Source organism: Oncorhynchus gorbuscha, unplaced genomic scaffold, assembly GCF_021184085.1.
Source record: "Oncorhynchus gorbuscha isolate QuinsamMale2020 ecotype Even-year unplaced genomic scaffold, OgorEven_v1.0 Un_scaffold_6211, whole genome shotgun sequence".
NCBI lineage: Eukaryota > Metazoa > Chordata > Actinopteri > Salmoniformes > Salmonidae > Oncorhynchus > Oncorhynchus gorbuscha.
Genome location: NW_025749868.1, coordinates 5,001 through 12,500, shown reverse-complemented (window position 1 = coordinate 12,500; position 7,500 = coordinate 5,001). Strand labels below are relative to the sequence as shown.

Below are 7,500 nucleotides of genomic sequence, written 5' to 3'. Positions count from 1 at the left end.
TCCCGGGACCACCCATACGTAGAATGTATGCACACATGACTGTAAGTCGCTTTGGATAAAAGCGTCTGCTAAATGGCATATATTATTATTATTATATTATTACAATCAGAGTGGGGTTATGACAGCATTTACATCACTGTTACTGAAACAATCAGAGTGGGGTTATGACAGCATTTACATCACTGTTACTGAAACAATCAGAGTGGGGTTATGACAGCATTTACATCACTGTTACTGAAACAATCAGAGTGGGGTTATGACAGCATTTACATCACTGTTACTGAAACAATCAGAGTGGGGTTATGACAGCATTTACATCACTGTTAGTGAAACAATCAGAGTGGTAGGGGTTTTATGGCAGCATTTACATCACTGTTACTGAAACAATCAGAGTGGTAGGGGTTATGACAGCATTTACATCACTGTTACTGAAACAATCAGAGTGGGGTTATGACAGCATTTACATCACTGTTAGTGAAACAATCAGAGTGGTAGGGGTTTTATGACAGCATTTACATCACTGTTACTGAAACAATCAGAGTGGGGTTATGACAGCATTTACATCACTGTTACTGAAACAATCAGAGTGGGGTTATGACAGCATTTACATCACTGTTAGTGAAACAGAGTGGGGTTATGACAGCATTTACATCACTGTTAGTGAAACAATCAGAGTGGTAGGGGTTATGACAGCATTTACATCACTGTTAGTGACACAATCAGAGTGGTAGGGGTTATCACAGCATTTACATCACTGTTAGTGAAACAATCAGAGTGGTAGGGGTTATGACAGCATTTACATCACTGTTACTGAAACAATCAGAGTGGTAGGGGTTATGACAGCATTTACATCACTGTTACTGAAACAATCAGAGTGGTAGGGGTTATCACAGCATTTACATCACTGTTACTGAAACAATCAGAGTGGTAGGGGTTATGACAGCATTTACATCACTGTTACTGAAACAGAGTGGTAGGGGTTATGACAGCATTTACATCACTGTTAGTGAAACAATCAGAGTGGTAGGGGTTATGACAGCATTTACGTCACTGTTACTGAAACAATCAGAGTGGTAGGGGTTATGACAGCATTTTCCACAAAGCAGGTCCACATCTTGTAACTCACTTCATTCCAAAGGTCCACATCTTGTAACTCACTTCTGAACCAAATGTCCACATCTTGTAACTCACTTCATTCCAAAGGTCAACATCTTGTAAGTCACTTCTGAACCAAAGGTCAACATCTTGTAAGTCACTTCTGAACCAAAGGTCCACATCTTGTAAGTCACTTCTGAACCAAAGGTCCACATCTTGTAACTCACTTCTGAACCAAATGATATGTCACCCTATTATCATAACAAGTTGCACATATATAAATATTGGCGGATATTATTGCAAATCTGGTATTTCTAACACATTGTCCTATATTTCTGAGAATACACACCAATACAGCACTATGTCAATTCAGAGGGAAGCTGGTTTCTGGACTACAGTTCTACCAAGTGTTCCTACCGCTGACAGACTTGTATGAGGTGGTTTAGATGTGTATACAGTCATGCCTAGTTATAACTTATGTACGCGCCCACGGTCTAAGGCACTGCATCTCAGTGCTAGAGGCGTCACTACAGACACCCTGGTTCGATCCCGGGCTGTATCACAACCGGCCGTGAGGGCGGCGGCACAGTTGGCCCAGCGTCGTCCGGGTTACGGGGGGGTGGGGTTTAAGCCAGGGTAAGCCGTCATTGTAAATAAGAATTGGTTCTTAACTGACTTGCCTGGTGCAATAAAGGTAAAATAAAAACATTTATAAATATATAAAGGTGTTCCATCTCGGCCCAGACCTTTAGTATTCTTTGTTTTCTTTGTTATTTTGGTTAGGTTGTGACAAGGGGTGGTTTGTTGTGTTTTTGTCGTTTCTAGGGTTTTTACCTGTCTAGGTTTTTTTTACCTGTCTAGGTTTTTTTTACCTGTCTAGGTTTTTTTTACCTGTCTAGGTTTTTTTTACCTGTCTAGGTTTTACTTGTCTAGTTTTTACCAGTCTAGGGTTTTTACCTGTCTTTGGTTTTACCTGTCTAGGGTTTTTACCTGTCTTTGGTTTTACCTGTCTAGGGTTTTACCTGTCTAGGGTTTTACCTGTCTAGGGTTTTTACCTGTCTAGGGTTTTACCTGTCTAGGGTTTTTACCTGTCTAGGGTTTTTACCTGTCTAGGGTTTTTACCTGTCTAGGGTTTTTACCTGTCTAGGGTTTTTACCTGTCTAGGGTTTTTTACCTGTCTAGGGTTTTTACCTGTCTAGGGTTTTTACCTGTCTAGGGTTTTTTACCTGTCTAGGGTTTTTACCTGTGTAGGGTTTTTACCTGTCTAGGGTTTTTACCTGTCTAGGGTTTTTACCTGTCTAGGGTTTTACCTGTCTATGGTTTTACCTGTCTAGGGTTTTTACCTGTCTAGGGGTTTTACCTGTCTATGGTTTTACCTGTCTATGGTTTTACCTGTCTAGGGTTTTTACCTGTCTAGTTTTTTTTACCTGTCTAGGGTTTTACCTGTCTAGGGTTTTACCTGTCTAGGGTTTTACCTGTCTAGGGTTTTACCTGTCTAGGGTTTTACCTGTCTAGGGTTTTACCTGTCTAGGGTTTTTGTATGATTATAGGGTTGTTTTTATTAGTCTAGCTCCAACAGTGCAGTAGTATCTAACTAAATGCTTGTGTTCCTAGCTCCAACAGTGCAGTAGTATCTAACTAAATGCTTGTGTTCCTAGCTCCAACAGTGCAGTAGTATCTAACTAAATGCTTGTGTTCCTAGCTCCAACAGTGCAGTAGTATCTAACTAAATGCTTGTGTTTCTAGCTCCAACAGTGCAGTAGTATCTAACTAAATGCTTGTGTTCCTAGCTCCAACAGTGCAGTAGTATCTAACTAAATGCTTGTGTTCCTAGCTCCAACAGTGCAGTAGTATCTAACTAAATGCTTGTGTTCCTAGCTCCAACAGTGCAGTAGTATCTAACTAAATGCTTGTGTTCCTAGCTCCAACAGTGCAGTAGTATCTAACTAAATGCTTGTGTTCCTAGCTCCAACAGTGCAGTAATATCTAACTAAATGCTTGTGTTCCAAGCTCCAACAGTGCAGTAGTATCTAACTAAATGCTTGTGTTCCTAGCTCCAACAGTGCAGTAATATCTAACTAAATGCTTGTGTTCCTAGCTCCAACAGTGCAGTAGTATCTAACTAAATGCTTGTGTTCCTAGCTCCAACAGTGCAGTAGTATCTAACTAAATGCTTGTGTTCCTAGCTCCAACAGTGCAGTAGTATCTAACTAAATGCTTGTGTTCCTAGCTCCAACAGTGCAGTAGTATCTAACTAAATGCTTGTGTTCCTAGCTCCAACAGTGCAGTAATATCTAACTAAATGCTTGTGTTTCTAGCTCCAACAGTGCAGTAGTATCTAACTAAATGCTTGTGTTCCTAGCTCCAACAGTGCAGTAGTATCTAACTAAATGCTTGTGTTCCTAGCTCCAACAGTGCAGTAGTATCTAACTAAATGCTTGTGTTCCTAGCTCCAACAGTGCAGTAGTATCTAACTAAATGCTTGTGTTCCTAGCTCCAACAGTGCAGTAGTATCTAACTAAATGCTTGTGTTCCTAGCTCCAACAGTGCAGTAATATCTAACTAAATGCTTGTGTTCCAAGCTCCAACAGTGCAGTAGTATCTAACTAAATGCTTGTGTTCCTAGCTCCAACAGTGCAGTAATATCTAACTAAATGCTTGTGTTCCTAGCTCCAACAGTGCAGTAGTATCTAACTAAATGCTTGTGTTCCTAGCTCCAACAGTGCAGTAGTATCTAACTAAATTCTTGTGTTCCTAGCTCCAACAGTGCAGTAGTATCTAACTAAATGCTTGTGTTCCTAGCTCCAACAGTGCAGTAGTATCTAACTAAATGCTTGTGTTCCTAGCTCCAACAGTGCAGTAGTATCTAACTAAATGCTTGTGTTCCTAGCTCCAACAGTGCAGTAGTATCTAACTAAATGCTTGTGTTCCTAGCTCCAACAGTAATACCTAACTAAATGCTTGTGTTCCTAGCTCCAACAGTAATACCTACCTAAATTATTGTGTTCCTAGCTCCAACAGTAATACCTACCTAAATTATTGTGTTCCTAGCTCCAACAGTAATACCTAACTAAATGCTTGTGTTCCTAGCTCCAACAGTGCAGTAGTATCTAAATAAATGCTTGTGTTCCTAGCTCCAACAGTAATACCTACCTACATGCTTGTGTTCCTAGCTCCAACAGTACAGTAATACCTAACTAAATGCTTGTGTACCTAGCTCCAACAGTAATACCTACCTAAATGCTTGTGTTCCTAGCTCCAACAGTAATACCTAGATAAATGCTTGTGTTCCTAGCTCCAACAGTAATACCTACCTAAATGCTTGTGTTCCTAGCTCCAACAGTAATACCTACCTAACTGCTTGTGTTCCTAGCTCCAACAGTAATACCTACCTAAATGCTTGTGTTCCTAGCTCCAACAGTAATACCTACCTAAATGCTTGTGTTCCTAGCTCCAACAGTGTAGTAGTATTATTTGTGTACTTTTGAACCGCCTTTTTCGTGGTATCCAATTGGTAGTTACAGTCTTGTCCCATCGCTGCATGGGAGAGGAGAAGGCCGAGAGCTATGCTTCCTCCGAAACACGACCCTGTCAAGCCGGTTCACCTGGAACCTACTATCAATGACACACTTCTCACTTCACCCGGAACCCTCCCCTAACCCGGACGACGCTGGGCCAAACCCTTTAACTGACTTGCCTAGTTAAATAAAGGTAAAATAAAAATAAATCCCTGATATTCATACATGAGGGTTATAGTTTATAGTGTGATTTCCTTTACTGTCCATTGAGGTACTTAAAACCGTCTAAGAATCTCCCACCATAATAATTTAGTTATGTATTGCCTATAAGCTCGATAAATTCAGTAAACTCAGTATTATTTTGTGTGTTATTTCTTACATTAATTGTTGCATTATTACTTAAAGCCAAAAATAAGTTTGGGAAATTCGGTCGATGGTCGCTCACCAGCATTTTGACCAGAAATGCAACTTTCCTAAAATGGATACTTTGTTCGTACACCCCCCAAGGCATTTCCTCCCAGGGGAGGGTCTTCAAGATGCCGCCTACGGAGAAGAGGAATACAGAGTGGGCTTATAGTCCAACTCAGCAGACGTGCACACCATCCACCACTTCTGAGTATATTACTCGCTACTGTTCAGTCCCTGGACAATAAAGTAGACGAGTACAGGGCGAGGATCTCCTTCCAGAGAGACATCAGGGACTGTAAGATACTCTGTTTCACAGAATCATGGCTCTCTCTGGATGTACTGTCCCCATCCATACAGCCAGCGGGGTTCTCCATATTAACATCACGTAACTCTCCGGGAAAATGAAAGGGGTTTGTTTCATTATGAACTAGTCATGGTGTGATTGCGATAACGTACAGGAACCTTTTGTTCACCCGATCTGAAATACCGCATTCTCTTCGGTCGTCGTCACGGCTGTGTATATTTCTCCTCTACACCAATACAGCTCTCTGTGTATCTGAGTACTGTATCGCAGTTCTATCAAGTATTTATACCAGTGGAGGACCATCTGGCAGATTTTTAAATGCAAATAAATAAGGTCATTTAGTTTTTTTTTTTTACACAGTCATACGATACGTTGTATTGAAAAGTCCAATCTCATGAGATGACACGGGAGCTGTATCTCTACAGATAATCTGTCTATCTGGTCTAAATCACTGATACAGTACATGTTCCCCTCCATCCTCTGGTGGTATGGATAACTTGTTATTATGTCTCCAAAGAAACAAATAGAGGTCATATATATCAAATGTCTAAAGGCAAAATGAGGTGTTTTTGGCTGGGGTCAAAATGACCCCAAATAACTTACATTTGTAAATAGTGCATATTGATATAGAAAGTCTAGACAATTATTTATTTGAATAATTGAAAACACTACTTTTAGCCTATGATAAAACATATGCCTCTCAACTGGGGTCAAAATTACCCCAGTTGGTAGCTTGAGGGGTCTTGTAACCCTGGGCGTGTAGGCCTACTCAGGCTACCATTATGTCAGATCATGAAATACATGTTTACCAAATTATTAGATGGCCTGGAAAAAAATATTTTAAAAAGTACATTTTTTTTTCACGCACTGAGAATAATCGGCACGAACCAGATTGACGAGATCTTCCCATGATGTTTCTGCAGAGAGGACCGACCCTCTTAGAGGAATCATGTGTTTATCTGCAGAGAGGACCGACCCTCTTAGAGGAATCATGTGTTTATCTGCAGAGAGGACTGACCCTCTTAGGAGAGTCATGTGTTTATCTGCAGAGAGGACCGACCCTCTTAGAGGAGTCATGTGTTTATCTGCAGAGAGGACCGACCCTCTTAGGAGAGTCATGTGTTTATCTGCAGAGAGGACCGACCCTCTTAGGAGAGTCATGTGTTTATCTGCAGAGAGGACCGACCCTCTTAGGAGAGTCATGTGTTTATCTGCAGAGAGGACCGACCCTCTTAGGAGAGTCATGTGTTTATCTGCAGAGAGGACCGACCCAAATCATGTTTTAGAGAATCATGTTTTAGAGAATCATGTTTTAGAGAGGACCGACCCTCTTAGGAGAATCATGTGTAATTTATCTGCAGAAACGTTGTTTTGAGCTAAAAAGAAACAGTATAGCAGTCAGCCAATCAAGGAGCCAAATGAACGGCTCTTTCACCGATGTGATTCGGTCCCCGACGTTTACCAAACGACCCGACACTAATGACAAACTTTGATTCTATATTTAGGTTTTAGGTTGGATATCTCTAAAATACATTTGATTGATTGATGATTTGATTGATTGATTTGATTGAAAGTACATTTGATTGATGATTTGATTGATTGATGATTTGATTGATTGATGATTTGATTGAAAGTACATTTGATTGATGATGTGATTGATTGATTGATGATTTGATTGATTGATGATTTGATTGATTGGTGATTTGATTCCAGGTGGACGACGGAGGAGGAGGAGGAGGTTACCCTTGCGCCAGCCAGGAGAGCCCCGGGGCGGTCAGCGAGCTGGAGTACTCCGCATTCTGCTCACAGGAATGCATCTTCTCCAAGCTCCGCGAAAACCAGGACTTGAACGTGTACTCCGCCAAAACATTGCTCTCCATGTGCAAGCCAGGGGACCTTGTGGAGCTAGTATCCACATCACAGGCACCACACTGGGCTGTGTACGAGCTCAACGACCAGGTGATACACCTGCATGAGGGGAGATACGGAAGGACAGCCTGACTGAGATAGGACGGGGCCGGCGTGGACGGATAGTGAACAGCCGCTACCGGTTCCGGCCGCTGCCTGCCAACCTGGTCGTGCAGAACGCCACTGGGCACCTCGGCCTGAACAGTGGGGAGATCTGCTGGACCAACTCTGAGAGCTTCGCCGCCTGGTGCCGTTTCGGGAAGCGGG

At 41.7% G+C, this 7,500-nt stretch overlaps 1 pseudogene; it reads left to right on the top strand.

Annotated features, from left to right (window-relative positions):
• The window catches only part of LOC124029394, an 11,729-nt pseudogene that overhangs the window by 3,676 nt on the left and 553 nt on the right, over positions 1 to 7,500 (top strand).